The sequence below is a fragment of the Equus caballus genome, chromosome 7 (assembly GCF_041296265.1).
Source record: "Equus caballus isolate H_3958 breed thoroughbred chromosome 7, TB-T2T, whole genome shotgun sequence".
NCBI lineage: Eukaryota > Metazoa > Chordata > Mammalia > Perissodactyla > Equidae > Equus > Equus caballus.
The window spans coordinates 21,498,661-21,519,785 of record NC_091690.1 but is presented as its reverse complement, the minus strand read 5'-3'; the positions used below and the strand labels follow the sequence as shown (position 1 = coordinate 21,519,785).

The 21,125-nt window shown below is 38.6% G+C and overlaps 1 long non-coding RNA gene across 2 annotated transcripts in view; it reads right to left on the bottom strand.

The window, feature by feature from the left end:
- The window catches only part of LOC138924973 (uncharacterized), a 76,651-nt gene that overhangs the window by 28,124 nt on the left and 27,402 nt on the right, over positions 1 to 21,125 (bottom strand). For both annotated transcript variants that reach the window (XR_011440464.1, XR_011440465.1), the window contains exons 2-3: positions 12,377 to 12,504; positions 1,434 to 1,512 (exon numbers count right to left, since the gene is read on the bottom strand). This is a non-coding gene — a long non-coding RNA (uncharacterized lncRNA). The remainder of the gene's footprint in view (positions 1 to 1,433; positions 1,513 to 12,376; positions 12,505 to 21,125) is intronic.

Here is a 21,125-nt window from a genome sequence, read left to right as displayed (position 1 = left end):
TTTTCCATTTGGCTCTTTTTCCCTCTGGTATATTCCCTTAGCAAGGAACTCGAGTAGAAAAGAAATGAATGGTGGGATACAGGCACAAAATCCCATCTGTGAGCTCCAAAGACTTCTGACTCATAACAGGACGTGAGTTGGCAGGAAGATAACATCCAAAGAAGGCTCCATCCTACATATTGACTCAACTGGCCCAAGGGCATCCCTGAGATAGGCCACAGAGAGGGAGTAAGCGGAGAGAAGGCAGAAGCAGAGAAACCTCAGAGCTAAAGTAGAAAGCAGGATCCACATTAGGGGTAATGTTGGGGGTGAACAGCAGCCATAAGGGGGAGATGAGCTGAGTAGAGCGAGGGTCATCAGGAGCTGCGAAGGAACAAGATGTTAAAAAGAAAGCAAAGGCTGAACCCCAAGAAGAGGGGTGATTGAAGTGGCTGCTGTTTCTGGACAACATTCCTGGTCTGCAGGAGGACTGCCTGCTTAGTTTTCTCTACTTCCTTATATGCCTGTGAGTCCTGGAATACACCGCCATCACCTGGGGCCCCTGAACGTGCCTCCATTCTTTACCACCCTGAATGGCTTACTCCTCCTGTTCCCCCAGATGGCTAAGGGTCTGCTGAATGGCCGCTGTGTCTGGCTTTATTATTCCTTGCCTTTACTCTATCCCAGAACTCCTCACTATTCGGGAAAATAGCCCTTCCAGAGACCTGCTCTCTCCTTGTCTTCATAAATGTCTGGACATGCCTGCACGCCAGGAATGGACACTTACTTTCAGGCTGAAACTCCCTTCAAATACTGGTAGGCATAGGGAGGCACATGGGCAGCAGAAAAATCCAGCTCTGGCTTTGGCTTCACGCTGCCTTCCTCATCAACCAGAGAGGGCCCTGACCAGGCCTCTCAGACTTCACAACTGCCAGGCAGTGCCCTTTATAATCAATTAATTGGCAACACTCAGCTACTCCAGAAGATCTGTCTTCGCAAACATCATTATGAAACACTTGGAAAGCATTGCTGCTCAAAGTTCTCTGCTGGTGCTGTAACAGGGGACTCATGTGGATGTGGTACTCTGTCCTCTGGGAGCTTGAAATCTTATTTTGAAGAGAAAATAAGAAAATTTTACCTGGGAAAGATGAGATAGCATCATTGCCCATGGATTAGACTTTGGGCTTAGAAAGCTTCTGCTGTCTGTGTTAATTTTCTTGCTAACACCATAATTGCTGCCAATTGCAGAATACTCAATATCGCCCACACTTTTCTGGTGGATAATCTACACTAAGCCATCCTTTAAAGTTCTCTCTGCTATTATCGCCTCCTCTACTTAATTAATTCCTTTGTTTAACGTCCATGCAATATTATCAACATGTTTAGTTTTATCCCTAAATGCAGCCTGCCATCCAGCAAGAGTTAGAGAAAAAGAAAACAGAACACCTAATTACCTTTAAAGTTTTTCAGTTACTTCCGCACTTCAGCCTTGTTCTGCCACCTTTTTTGTCACCTCCAAACCAGCACTCACTTCTAACCAAGAAAAAGAAAAGAAAAGAAAGAAAGATCTCAATAAGAAGAAGTGGTTAGTGTGAGAGAAATGCGGTCTGCTCTCCATGCCAAGTGGCAGAGGGAAGCAGGCAGAGCTGAGCAGTGACAATGGAGGTACACCAAGAAGAGGAACCTGGACGTTTAGCTACCCCAACTTGAGTATTCACGGTCATCTTTAGATTTTGTTCAAATGTAAATACAAAATTTAAAAAATCAAAAATACTTTTATGATTCTATTTTGGATTTTCATGCTTCAGTTTCTACCTCCACCCCACATTACCATCATTAACGAATGGACGTAATCTGCTCTAAAACAGTGTTGCCCTTTGGTACAACAGAGTCCTTGTCAGGGAGAGAGTAATATGCCAGGGAATCTCCAAGTTTCTCAAAGTTCATTGTGAAAGTCTTTTTTTACATCTATAACCAACTCATTTTAGTGCTTTTTTGTTAAAAAAAAATTATTATCCACCCCTCAGCTCTTTGGAGAACACAGAGAATGACAGGAATTCTGAAATCAGTGAACAAGAGCCATGCTGCCAAAGACTCAATCTGGTGACCAACACAAAAATCACAAGAATAATAGTAACAGCTGGATCTGTGAGGAATTGTGTTCATCTGGTAGAAAGAGAGACTAGACCACAGTGTCTTGAACACATAAGGGTTTACTCATGTAAAAGAAATGTGGAGGCTGGTATGGTGCCTCCCTTATCATCAAAGACGTAGCACCCTTTTTCTCTCCACTTAGCCATCTTTGTTGTGTGGCTTCCATTTTCAAGATCCCAAGATGTTTATTGGGGATCCAACCATTATGTCCCTATTCCAGACAGGAAGAAGGGGAAAACAGCAAACAAGGCACATGCCAGATGTATAGCCGATCCTTAAGGAGCTGTTCCAAATGAATTGCTTCATTTCTTTCCCCCCACCAAATCATTTTGCATCCCACCAACCTTATATGGGGGCTGAAATTTCTAATATATTCACCTTAACCAGAAAGGTTCCTGTGGAGAGTAAAGTTATCTTTGTTGTTGTTGGCTGTCCAACACCCAACCTCCTTCTTCTTTTGGAGGACTTCCCTTATGGTGCATCATCTTATCAGGAACACAGCCCTGTTTCCCACTACAAAACCCAAAGGGACAATATCTTTCCTTCCTTGCCTTCTGGCAGTTGTGGAAACAGGGACCCACCCAGTCAGGCACGCCAATCAGACACTACTATTCAGTAGCTTCAGTCCTAGAAAAACAACACAAGAAAAAGGAATGAAGAGAATTGTCTCACAAAGGCAGCTGCGGCATCCAGCAGGGGAGTCCAATAATAGTTCAAAGTGTCCACACCAAGAGGGGAATTGTACTGGCCAGACAAGTCCAGCTAAGAGCAGTTGTTGAACTTCCTGCTTCTTAGTCCTTCAGTGCTTCTCAGTTCCTGTCTGTCTTTCAGAGCATGCCTCTGTCCACTGGCAGTTCTGAGCTTTGTCTTTTCAGTATGCCCCCTTTATGCTTAAGATAGCCAGAGCTAGTTTTGGTTACATGCAATGAAAAACACCCTAAGTGATACAATTAGGAACATGTGTATTATTGTTCTAGTCTATGCTCTTTGGTTACCAGCAGTAGAAGCCCACACAACTTACCTCAGGTATGGAGGCAAGACCTAAACTCACAGACACAGAGACTGAAGCCCTATGGGAGAGGATACTGAGAAACTGCTGGGAACAAAAGCTGACACCTAGAGGTCACACGGACTCTCATTTCTTTCAGTCTCTTTGCATAAATATTCCTTTCTCATCTCTGCTTTATTAATCAGCTTCCTTTGCTTACTCACAGTTTCTTCATCTCCATAAGTTTTACTTCTTCTTCATGGACTCCTATATGGAATATACATGACCTTTTTGCAGATATGCTATTATTAAAGCATTCTAATTTCAAGCTCCTTATCTCTTTATTTAAAATCTTGACAATGGAACTGATTAGTGACAAGTTCAGGGATACACACAGTCAAAGCAGCTATAATAGGGCAATGGGGCTCATGCTTGGGTATATGCCTTCAGTGGGGGCTCCCAGAGTAGCAGTCTGTGAGCAGGGCAAGCAATAGAACCTTATTAATACAGAGATGCAATGTGATGTGATGTAATGTGAATACCTGGGAATGGCACAATTTTTCGAACCAGACCTCAGATGCTTAATCAATGACATGTTTTGAGCATCTACTATGTACAAGGTACAGGGCCAGGAGTTAAGGAGATTATAAAGAAGATAATGTGTGCCTTCCTTCAAGGACTTTACAATCCACACACAAAAAATGTTAAGAGATGAATTAACATATACCTGGTTAACAGTTAAAGGCGTATTACTTACAAACTGATAGAAGAATTCAAAAGAAGGAAAGGTCGTATTAAACTATGATGATCAAGGAAGCCTATACAGAGACAGGGGATTTTGTTATCTTGAGGGAAGATAAGAAGTGGAATGATATTGAAAGTGAGCATAGCAGTAGGGTAACGGTGGGGGCATCTGAAACAGAGGATGAATACTAAATAGGCTGACAGACAAAATTTGAAGAAGTAAAACCCAGAAAACGAAGATCATCCATTCAAAAATTTCACCTGGTGCAATCATAGTGCTAAAGCAATCTGTATGTTTATCAATGTAAACAAAGGGGAAAGGGAAGGAAATGTGCAATTAAACTTGGGTAGTAGAGATGGGAGATTTAAGATTCTGATAATGGCAAACTACATCATGAGAACCAAAGATGGTACTGAAAATCTGGGGAATATATAAGAACATCTGTTAGAAGCATCAGAGAGCTAACAAAATAGGGGAAAAATCACTGCTCCAGGATTGAGGAGAAATGGAATCCCTGGTGAGCTTGGCATTTAGGGATGCTTTTTCCCTGGGGATGTTTGCCAACTCCAGGGGGGGTGACCTAGAAGGTGATAAACGCCTCTGGCAGTCTTGGGGAAAAAAAAAAGTAATCCAGAGACCACCATAGGAAAAATCCTAATGAATCCTCTTGGCTTGGGACTCAGAAGTATTCAGGTCATCTTAGGGACTGTGGCTCAACTTCAAATAATTTCAAACCATAAAACTGAATCAAAGTGATTTCAAACTGTTAGTACCCCGAAGCATTTAGCAGAAACAAATATAAAAATCTTCTCTGGAAGGAGATAATATCTTGAACCTCAAAGTATTCCTACAAGCAATTTTGCAAATACAATATCCAGCACATAATCAAAAATAAGAAGGCACATGAGGAAATAAGACTACATGGACAATACTAGCAAGAGGACCAAGCAATAAAACCAGGCCCACAGGGACTACAGATATTAATTTTATCAAACTTAGACCTTAAAACGACTATGCTTCCTATGCTCAAGAATATAAAAGGGAGCTAGGAACTTTAGATGGAATTTCTGAAACTAAATACTATAATAATTGAAAGTTACAACCCAACAGGTGGTTTAAACAGCATATTAGCAAAGATGAAGGGGTAATTTATGAACAAAATTTCCAGAAAGGAACAGGGAGAGACAAAGGAATAAAGAACACAAAAGAGAGAGTAAGAGATATAGAGGATAAAGTGAACTTAATTAAAGTCCCGAAAGGAGAAGAGACGGAAAACAGAATAGAAGCAATAGTTGAAAAGACAATGGTTGAGAATTTTCCAAAACTGATGAAAGATATCAAAGCATAGATTTAAGAATTAATATTAAGGATAAATGAAAGATATTCACAACTAGGCACACCATTATTAAACTGCTGAAAACTAAACACACACACACACGGAATCTTAATACCAGACAGAGAAAATATCAAGTTACTTCCAAAGGACCTCTTACTCTCAATATTAAAGAATATCTACAACTCAATTAAAATTAAAAAGGCAAACAACTCAATAGAATAAAGGACAAGAAATATGAACAGGTACTTTACAAAAGAGGATATCCAAATGGCCAAAAACTTATAAAAACATGTTCAACTTCATTAATAATCAAGAAAATACAAATTAAAATCACAATAAAATAACACACTCATCAAAATGGCTTTTAAGTGCACAAGATAAGGTATCGATGAAGATGTGGAACAAGGGGAACTCTCATACACTTATAGTACAACAACGTTCAAAAACTAATTGCTAGTATCCACTAAAGTTGAACAGACATATTCTATATTCCAGATCAGTAATTTCAGGCATAAGCACTGAGAATCATGTATAAAAAAGTTCATCACAACACTATTTGTAATAGCCCCAAACTGGAAACTATGTAAATGACCATCAATAGCAGGATGAATAAAGATTGTGGTATATTCACACAAAAAGGCAATATATAGCTTTACTGGGGAAAAAAAGCTTTACTGAAAAAAACTCACTACAGCTACATGCAATAAAATGGATGAAGCTCAAACAATATTGAGCAAATACAGTCAGACACAAAAGAATGCATAATTTATTATATAAAGTTCAGAAACATGCAAAACAAGCGTTTTGGGGTGTGTACATAGTGATAAAATTATAAAAAGAAACAAAGTCGTGATTTCCATAAAAGTCAAATATTAGTACTTTGGAGGCAAAGAAGGGTAGGATTGTGGGGATACTTCTGAGGGGCTGGGCGTGATCCTATTTTTTCTTTAACCTGGGTGATGTTTTACAGGTGTTTGCTTCATGATAAGTGATTGATCTGTACATTTTTGTTTTGCTCACTTTTCTGTGTTAAATTTCACAACAAAAAATAAAGGTTTTTTAAAAAAAGAAGTAGAGTCAGACTTTCTTAAACTATTATATACTGCATATTCACTGGGTGTCAGCCACTATACTAAGCACTTTACGTATACTTCATATAATCATCCCAACAACCCTAAGAAGGACATTTTATCTCTGCCCCCTCCCCATTGACTGAGCCTTGATTTCCTTAACTGCAAAACGGGGATCATAATATTAACTCACCTCCAAATGTTATTATAGGAATTGAATGAGACAAATGCAAAGAACTTCAAAAAAGTGTCTGACACATAGGAAGCACTATTTAAAGGTTAGCTATTATTTCATTAGAGAACAGTACTAAGACTAAGTAAAATCAAGCAGCTTGCACAAGCCCACACAGAGAGTAAGAGAAAAGCTAGAATTTGAGCCTATGTCAGACTCAGTGCTGGGCCCCTTCCTCTTCACCAGGTTAGTGTTTCCCTGGAGTGCCTTGTGAGTTTTATGTCAGACACTAAAGCCATCCAGTTGTAGAAGAGTGGAGCTGAGACTCCGGCTGGCCTCAGCCTGCCCCCTCCTCTGGCAGCAGAGGCTGGGCTCTCCCAGAGGGAGAGCAACGGAATTTGTTCTTTATGTGAACTGACATCTCTTATTCACAATGACACCTTCATTTTTTTTAAGGAGTGAAGGCTATCCTATTTCTTATTCCAAATTAACTTAGTAAAGGAAATGCTTTTTGGGTACATGCAGTCAGAGATGGTGGCACTGTAATTGTGCCTACTGTGGGAGGAGCTCTAGGGTCACAGCCAGCCCTAAGGCCCTTCTGGAGCCCTTCCAACCAACCCATGTTGGTTGAACCACTGTGGCACCAAGTATCTGCAAGTGGACAGCCTGATGGCCCCCAGGGCTCGTTGCTCAGCAGATGCCAAACAGGACTGAGTTGCTAGAAACCAGAGAAGTGACTGATGGAATGGAGATGGGGAGAGAAAGCAGGGCAGGTGGACAAGGGAAAGAACATTTCTCTTCATCTCAGTTTTTGTCTTTCTTTTCTTTCATGTCTGTTTTTGCCATCTCCCATTTGAATGAAATTACGTTCTTGAAGCTGAAGAAGGCTGCTTTCACTCTCTCTCCCACTTACCCCTAACCTAATCCCACTTATTAAATCAACCAAGACCCTATAATAGTTTATAGTTTGATAAGAGCTTTTACACGTATGAGTTCTCAAAAAAAATGTGTTGGGGACTTCTGGCTTAAGTTCTGACATGTAAAAAATTTGGAAGTCATCACTTCTACCTTTTCAACAAGAAAATACTGGGCGAATGGAAAATCATTGACTTTTCTTGGACCCATCAGAGAACTGAGGTCACGGGGCAAACTACAGCCTCCAAATCTAGAAAGACAGGCACATCCAGAGAGAGATGGCTGAGATCTGCTTACCTGTAATGGAAGTCACTGGAGCCATAAACTGGTAGCAATAATTAAATGGAAATTTTGATGACTTGCTAGAGGCTGAGCATGAATTAGCATAGAGTGAGAAACTCCTGGAGCCACAGTCTCAGGGGATCCCCACACTTTACCTCCAGGAACATCACTAGGTTCTCACAGGTGAAGATTCAAAAAAAGAAAAGTGTCTCATGGTTCTGAGAGGAGGAAAGAAAGAGTAATCACTGTGAAATACAACCAGAGCCTCCTCCATAAAAAAGGTCTATTCTTCAAGAGAAAAGACTTTGCCTGAGCCTTATTCCAGCTGGGGAAAGGAAATTCCTCCTACTCTAGCCAACTCCAACACTTCTGTCTCACCTAAGGGAGGAGAAAAATAGTCAATAGGGGTCATGGCTTCAAGGAAATAGACTGGGAATGCTGCAGCCAGGGTAGGGAGCTGGGAGGAGCAAAGCTATACCACCAGGGAAATGCTTGCGAAGGTCACAGCCCTGAGATGCAGGCCCACTAAAAGACTGAGGTTTACTTATAAGACTGTAGAATGGGCCCCCTTTCCCAACTACCTCCATGCCAACAGGACTGCAGAAACCAAAGCCAAAGAGGAAATCTTGAAAGACGCCAGAGGGGGAAAAACACACTTCACCTAGAGAGGAACAAAGCTAAGAATTATGGTGAATTTTCATCAGAAACCACGTAAGGAAGAAAAGAATGAAGTGAAATATTTAAAGTGTTGAAAGAAAGAAACCTACCAACTCGGAATTCTGTATCCCTCCAAAAGCAAAGGGGAAATGAAGACTTCCTCAGACAAACAAAAAGCTAGTGAATTCATTGTCAGTAGACCTGTCTTGTAAGAAATCTTAAAAGAAGTCTTCAAGTAGAAGGAAAATGATATAGGCCAGAAACTTGGCTCCACATAGAGAAAGGAAGAGCATCAGAGAAAGAATAAATGGAGATAAAATAAAATCTTGCATTTTCCTATTCTTAATTGATCTGAAAGATAACTGTTACTGTTTTTTTAGAGCAATAATAGTAACAACGCATTGGGCGATTATAGTATATGAAAATGTGGAATGAATGACAGCAATGTCACAAGAGAAGGGAGGGAAGAATTGAAAAGCTCTGTTAAAAGGTATCTGTACTACACATAAAGTAGTACAGTATTACGTGAAAGTGGACTTGGATCAGTTAAAAATGTATATTGCAAATCTAGGGAAACCACCAAAAAACTTTTAAAAGAAATGTCATTGATAGGCTAAAAGAGGAGATAAGTGGAATCATATAAAATGCTAAATTAAAACTAGAGAAGGCAGGAAAGTGGCAGGGTGGAGAGAATAAAGAACATATATAACAAACAGAAAACAGTTACAAACATATCAATAATTTATGTCTATATCAATAATCGATATATATCAATAATCACTATATCAATCACTGTAAAAATGAATGGCCAAAAGACATCAATTAAAAGATAGAGATTGTCAGAGTGGATTAAAAAAAATAATAAGACCCAACTACATGTTGTCTAGAAGAAATCCAGTTTAAATATAAAGACTCAGATAAAAGTAAAGGGATGGAGAAAGATATACAATGCTAACACTAATCAAAAGAAGCTGGATTCGCTATATTAATTCCAGACAAAGCAAATTTCAGAATAAGGAAGATTTTCAGGGATAAAGAGGGGCATTACATAATAATGAAAGGGCTAAATTCTCTAAGAAGACATAACAATCCCTAATATGTATGAATCTAATAAAGGAATGTCAAAATACATGAGGCAAAAACTGATAGAACTGAAAAGAGAAATAGACAACCCTCTATTATAATTGGAGACTTCAGTATCCCTCTGTCAGTAACTGATAGTCAAGCAAGCAGAAAATCAATAAAGATATAGATGACCTAAAGAGCACTATCGATCAACTTGATCTAATTATTTATAGAATACTATATACAATATATGCTATTTTTTTACATTATATAATATTATATACATTATAGAACACCATCAACAAGAGGAGAACACATGTTCTTCCCAAGCTCACATGGAACAATCATCAAGATAGACCACATTTGTGCCATAAAACACACCTTAACAAATTTAGAAGAATACAAATCATACAAAGTACATCCTCAGATCACAATGGAACTAAACTAGAAATCAATAACAGAAATACAGCTGAAAAATCCCCCAAATATTTGGAAATTAACCAAAACACTTCTAAATAACCCATGCTTCACTGAAGAAGCTTCAAGATAAATAAAAAATTATTTTGAACTATATGAAAATGAAAATACAATTAATCAAAATGTATAGGATACAGCAGAAATAGAACTTAAGGGGAAACTTACAGCATTAAATTAATATATTAGAAAAGAAGAAAGATCTAAAACCAATAACCTGTGCTTCCGTCTTAGGAAACTGTATAACAAAGAGTGAATGAAGCCTAAAGCAAGCAGAAGAATAGATAATAAAATTTAGAGCAGAAGTCAATAAAATTGAAAATAGGAAAACAATAAAATCACCAAAACCAAAAAGCTAGTTCTTTGAAAAGATAGATAAAAATCAATAAGTTCTAGCCAGGTGAATGAGAGAGAGATTGAGAGAGAACACAAATTGCTAATATCAGAAACAAAAGAGGGTCATCTCTACTCCCATTGACATTAAAAGCATAACAAAGGAATTGCAAGAAGAACTCTATGCTCACAGATTTGATCATTTAAATGAAATGCGCCAATTCCTTAAAACAAGTAGATAACCTGAATAGCCCTATATCTATTAAAGCAACTGAATTAATATTTAATTACCTTCCAAAAAAATTAAAAAGCACCAGGTCCAGATTGTTTCACTAGTGAATTCTATGAAACATTTAAGAAAGAAATAATACCAATTCTCTACAATCTTTTCCAGAAAATAGAAGCAGAAGGAAAACTTTCTAACTTATTCTATGAGGTTAGCATCACTCTATCACTAAAACCAGTTATAGATTTTATAAGAAAAGAAAATTATAGGCCAATGCCTCTGATGAACACAGATGCAGAAATCTTCAAGAAAATATTAGTAAATCAAATCCAACAATGTATAAAAACAATTATACAACACAACCAAGTGGGATCTATTTCATGTATGTAGGGCTGGTTCAACATTCAAATATCAATCAACATAATTTACCACATCAACAGGCTGAAGAAGAAAAACCATACGATCATATCAATTGATGCAGGAAAAGCATTTGGCAAAATCCAACATCCAATCATGAAAAATCTCTTAGCAAACTAGGAACTAAGGGGAACTTCCTTGACTTGATAAAGAATATCTACAAAAACCAACAGCGACCAACATACTTAATGGCAAAAGACTGGACGCTTTTGCTCTAAGATTAGGAACAAGCCAAGGATGTCCTCTCTCATTATTCCTACTCAACACCATACTGGAAATCCTAGCTAATGCAATAAGATCAGAAAAGAATACTAAAAGTATGCAGATATGAAAATAAGAAAACTGTATTTATTCACAGCTAGCATGATTTTCTATGTAGAAAACCCAAAAATCTAGGAAAAAATAACACCGGGAACTAATAAGCCAGTACAGCAAGGTCTCAGGACACAAGTTCAATATACGAAAATCAAATGCTTTCCTATATACTATCAATGAATGATTGGAATTTGAAATTTTTTAATATACCATTTATAATAGCACCCAAAAAAATTAAGTACTTAGGTATAAATCTCACAAAATACAGACAGGATCTGTATGCGGAAAACTACAAAACATTGAGGAAATAATTCAAAGATCTAAATAAATGGAGAGATATTCCATGTTGCTGAATTAAAAGACTCAATATTGTTAAGACTTCAGTTCTCGCAGAGGGGCTGCAAACCAGAGTAGTTCTAGATCTGGAGTGAGGATGCCCCCAGCAGGGTATCACGAACCAATGAATTCACTTAAAAACCTGGAGCAGAATACACATACCTAGACATACCTGAAAGCCACTGGATCTGCTGCCCAGAGCACTGTCATTTCTGTGCTCCAGTTGCCACCCCAAGTGAGGGAAATACTGATAACTCCCTTTCGTGCTGCCCTTGGAGTCACGGCTGCCGTTAGCCCATATGTCACCATCGTAGGAACCGGAAAAGCACCCCTTCCTCCGACACAGGCAGCCCCCCACCAAGGTACCCTTGGCAAGTGGAGCTTAGACTGGATTTCAGCCCCCTCTTCCCCCCTCAGCTGAGTACTAGTGTAATAAACAACCTACATAGCTGTACTAGCCGATGTAACCCCACAAGGGCTGCAAAGCATGGGTTTGAGGGTTGAGTTAAGCATTGATGTCCCAAAGATTTTAGCTGATGAACTCTTCCAGTTTTTACTCCCTCACCAGTGGAGCCCGCATACTTAGAACTCTGGCAAAAGCCCATGTGAGCTAAGTCAGAGGACAATCGGAATAAAGCATAGTGGTGATAGCAGCAGACAGACAGACAGACAGCAGTTCAAATCCTGGTTCTGCCATTGACTACTTGGTGAGCCTTGGGCAAGCACTTCATCTCATTGAAACTCTGTTTTCTTATCTGTGAAATGAAGCCTATAATGCATTCCTTTGAGAGTTGTGGAGAGGATTCAAGGAGATAATACTGACATATCTACAGTGTCTGGTCCATAACAAGAACTCAGTAAATGGTAGCTGTAGTTGTTGAGTGACAGACAATCTTATCCCCCACCTCCTACCTGGGATCAGGTTGTCACACTTCAAATCATGCCTCAGGGCGAGTTCCCCAGCCTCGTCTGTGCCTCAGAGAGATTCCTGATGGTCTGTTTAGCAGGTCCTCCAAAAATGTCTAGACAAACTGAGACACCTACAAAACAAATTCTAGTTAGTTGTATGAGCATCTATCTCGCATTTTTGACTGTGTGTTTCTAAATGGAAGGGAATGGTCTTATTTATCTTTGTGTCATTTCTTGTACCTGATCATTAACAGCTGTTGAGTTAAAGAATTCCCATCAAACTCTCTGATCTCAACTGCTTTTGCCTGATAGGTGGTCCTTCTGGGGCTGCTTCATTTTTTCTAGGTTCTGCCTCCAGTCAAAAGACAAGTCCCCATGATGTGGAGAAAAGGGAACTCTCATACACTACTGGTGGGAATGCAAACTGGTGCAGCCACTATGAAAAACAGTATGGAGATTTCTCAAAAAATTAAAAATAGAAATGCCATATGATCCAGCTATTCCACTACTGGGTATTTATTGAAAGAACATGAAATAATCAATAATTCAAAAATACGTGTGCACCCCTATGTTCATTGCAGCATTATTCGCAATTATCAAGATGCGGGAAGCAACCCAAGTGTCCGTCAACAGATGAATGGATTAAAGAAAATGTGGAATAGACATACAATGGAATAGTACTCGGCCATAAAAAAGACAAAATCATGCCATTTGTGACAACATGGATGGATCTTGAGGGTATTATGGTAAGTGAAATAAGTCAGAGAAAACAAATACCATGTAATTTAACTGATATGTGGAAGATAAACAAACACATAGATAAAGAGAACAGATTAGTGGTTACCAGAGGGGAAGGGAGTGGCGGGAGGGTGAAAGGGATAATGGAGCACATTTGTGTGGTGATAGATTAAAACCAGACTATTGGTGGTGGACACAACACATTCCATGCAGAAACTGAAATATAGTGATATACACCTGAAATTTATACAGTGTTCTAAGTCAATACAACCTCAATAAAATAATTTTTTTAAAAAAAGAAAAGTCCCTATGGAAAAAAGGATTCTACTTTAAGACCTGACAGTCAAGTATGCTTTAATGTAAATAAATTTATCAGACTTAGATTCTTTGTAGAGTACTAGTTTTAATTAAGGAAAAAGGCTGAAGAGTTTGGAGGTTGGTTCTCAAATGTTTAAAAGATCTGGTAAATATATTACAGATTTTTGTAGAGGTAAGCCCTGCTAGAAGTGTCCATGACCATTGACTCTAATGATAACATTAAGTGACATTTTTTAATGCTTTCCAGCTTTGCATATACCAACAACAGTACTACGCAGTTTTATGTGTACTGACTCATTTAGTCCTCAAACCACCATATGAGGTGGATCCTTTTATTCTGTAGATGAGAAACTGAGCCACAGAAAGTTAAAGTAATTTATCCAAGGTCACACAGCTGATAAATGGTGAGATGTGAATCCAGCAATTTGAAGCCGGAAGACTTGCTGGTCACTCCTTCATTCTGCCTCTTACTAGGCACGGACGCCTGACTGTCCTGCAAGTCAGGCTGGAAGAACATTTTGTAATAAGACTGCGTAATTTTTGTGCCCCTCTGAAACCACAGGAAACAAGATAAAAATTAGACAGAGGAGGGAAATTATTATTATTTGCAGATATTATGATTGTATATCAGGAAAACTAAAGAGAACCAATTTAAAAAGTACCCCAAACAATAAGATTGAGATCACTATTTACAAAATTAATATTACAACAATCAATAGCTTTTCCAAAAACAACTACCAGCCAGAAAATATAATGGAAGAAAAAATATCATTTAGAATTGTAATCCAATGGAAAAAATATCTAGAAAAAACTTAAGCAATATGTAAGATCGATATGAAGTAAACTTTAAATAATTGTCTAATGCAAAATAAAAGATTTAAATAAATAGAAACATATTCCCTTTTCTTGAATAGAAAAATTTCTTACAAAGATGTCTGTCTTCCTGCATTAATCTATAAATTTAGCATGATCAACACCAAAAGAAAACAACTGTGGGGAGAGGCAGAGGGAGCGTAGACTCCTCAGAGGGACTCTGAAATCCCTCTATCGAAAAATGAAATGTAAAAACACCACAGTATGTCTGATGAAGAAGGACTGTGGGGGAAATGTTAGCCCTACCAGATATTAAAATATATCGTAAAGTCATAGTAATTAAAATAGTCTTGTACTGGCTCAACAATTAACCGCCAGAAGAATGGAAGCAAATAGAAAAACCAGAAGTAGGGGCCAGCCCAGTGGCGCAGCGGTTAAGTGTGCACGTTCCGATTCGGTGGCCCAGAGTTCGCAGGTTCGGATCCCAGGTGCGGACATGGCACCGCTTGGCAAGCCATGCTGTGGTAGGCGTCCCACATGTAAAGTAGAGGAGGATGGGCATGGATGTAGCAAAAAGAGGAGGATTGGCAGCAGATGTTAGCTCAGAGCTAATCTTCCTCAAAAAAAAAAGAGAAAAACAAAAGTAGACTCAAATATATGCAAAAATTTGGTTTATGTAGAGATAGCTTTACAACACAATGGGAAAAATATATATTATTCAATAAATGGTTTGGGATAACTGGCTAGGCCACCCAAAAAAAGAATGAATCCTTTCCTCATTTCTTTGTACCAAAATAAATTCCAGATGGATAAAATATTTAAATGTAAAAACTGAAGGCATAAGACTACTAAAAGGAAACTCAAGACCCATTTTTTTTTACATAATTTGATTTACATAATTTGATAAAGGATTTCTTTAAGCATAGCACTACTTGGAACATATTTAAAAAATGGATAAATCTGACTGCATGAAATTTAAAATGTCTACATGACAAAAATACCATAAGCCAAGTCAAAAAGCAAGCAATAAAGAAAGAAAGAAAAAGTATTGCAAAAACATGACAAAGAATTAGTTTCCACATAAAGAGTTCTAAAGATATCAATTGGAAAAAGCCAAACAACCAATAGGAAAAAAAATTATGAAAAACATCGTTACAGACAAAAAATACAACTGGCTTTTTATTGTGTGAGAGGATATTCAGTGTCACTTATATTAAAAGAAATGCAAATTAAAATCACAATGAGATTTCATTTTTTTGCCTACTAGATAGGCATAGAGCAAGAAGCTTGATAACGCATTGATTGGGAAAGCAGACACTCTGAGGCACTATTTTCGGGAGTTCCAAACAGTGTAACCTCTTTGGAGGGCAATCTGGCAGTATCTATCAAAATTTTAAATTCCACTTCTAAAAATGTGTCTGATAGATAGGATACACAAGAATGTTCTCTGCAGTACTATTTATGGTAGCAAAAGAAAGAAAAATCTAAATGTGCATCAATGGGAAACTGATTATGAAAATACTGGTATATCCATACAGTGAAATACAATGTAGCCGTTAAGAAGAACAGGCAGACCTATATGTACTAATACAGAACAGCCTCCAAAATGTCAGGCACAAAGGCAAAGTGCAGAACAGTTTGTATAATATTCTACAATTTTTTTTAAAAGTGGAGTATGTATATAAAGACTTATATATACAGTAGATCAGTTTTTTTTTAAATTGGGTGGCAACCATTTGTAGGTTGCAAACTCAATTTAGTGGATTGCCACCAATATTCTTTAATGCTTGCATTTTTTATTCTGGGATTTTTGTATGTTTTATTTAAATATTGATGAAATCATATTTGATATTAAATTTATGTTTTTCCTTATCATATATGGGAAAGGTAAAAATTATTTTGTGCAACTTTGTTACAGTTCTATAACTGCATAGTGGGTCATGATGGGAAGTGTATGTCTTACTCTGGGTTGTAGACAAAAAAATTTGAAAAACACTGATATGGATAATTCTAGAAAGACAACAAATTGGTAAACAACCTTTGGGGACTGTGGGGTCAGAAGTGGGAAGGAGAATGACTTTGCCCACATACCTTTGTACTATTTGTATTACCTATTCAATTTTTTTGAAAAAGAAAGAGAATGAGGGGCTGGCCTGGTGGCGCAGTGGTTAAGTTTACACATTCCACTTTGGTGGCCTGGGGTTCACCGGTTCAGATCCCGGCTGCAGACCTGCACACTGCTTGTCAAGCCATGCTGTGGTAGGCGTCCCACATATAAAGTAGAGGAAGATGGGCATGGATGTTAGCTCAGGCCCAGTCTTCCTCAGCAAAAAGAGGAGGATTGGCAGCAGTTAGCTCAGGGCTAATCTTCCTCAAAAAATAAATAAATTAAAATAAATTTAAAAAAATAAAGAGAATGACATAAAAGAAAAAAGAAAAAAAGGAGCAATTTTTTAAAGTATGTGTTTTGAAGTAAAGAAAGTGCTTGCTTCCGCTTCTATTGAGTGAATGCCAGGAAAAATACAGAATGTTTGGACTTCACTGTTTTTACCTTATCTTTTGACTGATAGTTTTATCCCTGACTCCAGAGACATTTTTCTCCATGTTTATTAATACATGCATTTTACTCAGAATTACATCAACACTGATGTACTTCCTTTAGGGAGCAACTCTTTTCCCTTATGAACTCCACTGAGTTGATTTAAATCCTCAGTCACTTTTATACACTGTCACCATAAACCATTTTTATTTTTCCATATCTATTTCCTTTTAATAAAATTAATTTTTATCAGAAGTATTTTCTATGTAACTTTTTAAACAAATATTTGATTCATTGATCAAGTTGTGTCCATATCAAACATTGATTAATTATTATTTCTGCCGTTAGGAAGTTTCCTTTGCCACCATTTTCAACAAGCCCAGTTTTTTTGAATCTTATTTTGCACATCTAAATTGAACCATGTAGATCCCTACCAATAAACCATGTGTGGTTTTAGTTGCTGTCAGTTTTATTTTGTGTTGATTAATCCAGCCCCAGATATTCATATGGCTTGGCTACAATGTTTTATAGCTAATCCATGAGAAAATTGTAAACATTCTTCCTAAAATATTCCAGGCTCACCCTGCGGTCCAAGATTGGTCTGTTAGATTTTGAAGCCAATTCTTTGGCATCCTTCTGAACACTTTGAAAGATGGATACTATTTCTCCAATCCACTGAAAAAGCCAAGAACAAACTGCTCATCACACAGTGGTATTGACAGCTCTCAATTTGATTGATGGTGTCAAAACACATTATGTGGACATCTAACAATGTACCATTACTGTGGGGTCAAAATAGTAGAGTCAAAACATCCCAAGCAGGCACTCTGCTAGGGGCTTGGCTTGTAAAGTTGAAAAGCCCAACACTTTCCTTCAAAACATGTATTGTCCTACCAGACATCCAGATACCCCCAAGATAACGATACGATACTCTATGAGTAAATGCTAATGGTGATGTGCTATAAATATCATAAAGGAATTTTGTATATTTGGGCCCCTAAGAATAGGAATGAATTTTTCACAGTGAGCTGATGGAGTCTGAAGCACTGAGATCAGTCCTAGTGGGAACTTTGCTCTGACTAATGTCACCAGGTGTGCTGGGATGGGGGCAGGCAAACACAGAGAGTGGAGGTGGAATGAAGTGTGTAAAACCAGGACCCAGGGAGTCCTGTGTAGACAATTAAAGTGATGTTTCCTTCCATCCATTCTCTGGCCCATTTGTCTCTCTTCTTCTACCCCTTGGAACCTGGGTCTGAAACATGAGCTCTTTGAGATTCTAGATGTGATTTTCCTTACTGTCTCCTACCTACATCCCATTCTTCCACCCTGCCTCCCGCAGGGCTTGAGAGTAGAGCTCTAGATCACCAAGTAACAGAGGCTCGGGCAGCTGACCTCCTGAGAGGAGGAGGGACCAAGAGAGGAGGCTGGCAACCTGCCCGGCATTGGGACTGCAATATGCCCATCGTGAACACCTGATTTAAATTTCACATTGTTCTTCTTTCCTCCAGGGCAGCTTTGGCTGGCTTGAGTCTTAAACCATTTTTTTTATAATGAATTTATGACCTTGACAAACATTAATGCTAATCACAGCATTAATTCTAGAGTTTATTTAAATGTATAGCTTTGGGCTTTGGTCAAAATGTGCTTTTGTCTGCAAAGTTACCATATTACTTTCTTCATCGGACAGAATATTTGAAAAGATACCAATTGTTTTAGCAGCCAGTTCCCTGCTCAGAAACAATTAGACTGAAATGCCCACCGCTGAGGCTCGCAGACACACCAGTCCTCTGGTTCTCCCCCTAGAACTTTCTTAGCCCACCACCCAGATCAATTAGGAAGGACAGTGGCTGAGATGAGGGTGGGAGAGTTCACAGTGAGCCTCCCCACCCATTCCCCGTCTTGGGGTGACCCAAGGCCACACTCCTCAGCAGTAAGGAGACTAGGGGGCCAGAGGGAGCTCACACCTCAGGCACCTCATGGTCCCACAGCCAGCATCCCCCCAGCCCAGGCCACACCTAAAGAAGGCAGCCTGAGGAAGCAAACAACACTCTCCACAAGGAGCTGATTGCAGGCAGGAATTAATGCTTTGGAACATAGTATTATTGTATTGATTTTAAATAGATGTTTCACTTCTCTTTAGTAATGAACTGTGGGCTCTGAAGGGAGCCAAAAGAAATCAAAAGAAGAAAAGAGAAGAAATAAGAAACAAGAAAAACAACCCCCTAAAAGTCTTCCTGGGTTATAGCTGTAAAAGGAGCTTTAAAATTCTGTTTCGAATTGCTGGGTCTCTGACAGCGCAATTGTGATAAACTGATGAATGTCTATTTATACCGAAACATAAAACATATGGATGGTTATTTAGAGGACAAATGCATTTTGACAGATATCTAATTCCACTCTACTGATAGGATGTATTTTGTCAGACTCTTCATTTCATTTGAGACGCAATCACTTCTGGTTTCCAGTTCCTTGCCATGGTGGAAATGCATTTGTCAGGCCCTCCAGCCCCAAGATGGGTTTAAAATATTGCCATCACAACTCTGCTTAAAACCAAGGAAAATCGTAAACATCTCCTGTTACCCACCCACACAAGAAATATTACCAAGTAAATGCCTTTGTGCACCCAATTGTGTAGCAGAGAGAATTATTCAAAAGTCTTCAGTGTAGGTTATTGGCAAATACCAGCCACCCATGACATATTGAATTATGTATGAGCATAAAAGGAAAGGAGGTTAATTCCCTCAATGCTTAATGGGCAGAAGAAGGGTTCCCAAGATTGTACTGGAGAAGTTCTACTCTGCCTTCATGTTTCAGCTCAAGAGTTAGCTCCTCCAGGAAGCATCTTCCGACTCATCCAGGCAGAATTAAGCTTTCCTCTACGTGCTCTCCTGTACCTATCCATACCTCCGTTAGACCCTTTTATCACTCTGCATTTCAATTTTTCTGATAGAGAACTTGACTTTTCGTTTTTGTATCCTCAATGTCTAGAAGCACACCCAGTACATAGTAGGTATTCAATAAGCATTTGTTGGATGAAAAAACAAATGAATGATTATTGCTTTACAGCATTTATCACCCAAAATTACTAATCTACCTATCATTTTCCTCTGCCAAATCATGAGTTCCTGGAGTATAATGACTGTCTTATTCATATCCATTTCCTCAGCTATGAACACAGTGTCTGGCATATAGCAGATACTCAATAAATGTGTTGACCTGATGGATGGATAGATGGATGATTGTTTGAAGCTTCTGGGTATTTCTAAAAGTCACCAGCTACATATACACCAAAAGCATCCCCTCCTCTCAGCCCCTAGTCTTTAGATTTTAAACTTAAGTTTTCCAAGGATAGGTAGCATCTGTTTTTAAAATGTATTTCCTGAATACTTCAAGAACAATTGGGGAACCCTTAAAAGAAATCTAGATAAAATAGCTTGCATGTCTTTCCTTAGAGCCTATTTGATGTCCCCCAATATGCATTCTTCCATTCTTCCTCAGTAATAAAACCTCCAAATTTTAGCTGTGCACAAGGTACCTGAAATAATAACATTTTCCAGCCTCCCTTGCAGTTGGGTGTAATCATATGACTAAATTCTACCAATGGGATTTAAGTGGTAGGGTCGCATGCAACTTCCTAGAAATACCCTTAAAGGAAGGGGGCATGACCTTCTTCCCTTCTTCCTTTTTTCTACTAGATTACAGATAAGATGGCTGGGTCTCCTGCGGCCATAATGAACTATGAGTTAAAAGTCACATGCTGGGCCAGCCCTGTGGCTGAGTGGTTAAGTTCACACACTCTGCTTCAGCAGCCCAGGGTTTCACCAGTTCAGATCCTGGGTGCGGACGTGGAACTGCTCATCAAGCCATGCTGAGGCAGCATCCCACATGCCACAACTAGAAGGACGCACGACTAAAAATATACAACTATGTACCAGGGGGCTTTGGGAAGAAAAAGGAAAAGTAAAATTAAAAAAAAAAAAAAGTCACATGCTGAGGACCAGAGAACATTAAGATATCGGCCTAGGTTCTCAATCACTTTGTGGCCTGCCCAGTGAGCCCTGGACTGTCTATCTCTGTATTACTTTTACATGAGCAAAATTTGGGGGTTTAGTCACTTGCAGCCTAACCAATCCAAATATAGGCATCCTGCTTGACACATATAAGAAATATTAAGAATCTTCTATCAAACTGAATTGAATTGGATTGAATTGAACTGAACCAACACTAGGTACAGTAAGGCCATGCGCTTTTAAATAAGAGAAACTTCACTGGAAACTCAAGGTAAGAGATGTTTGAATTGACAACGCATCCCTGAGAGCAGCTAGTCTCATACCTCTTCTCACT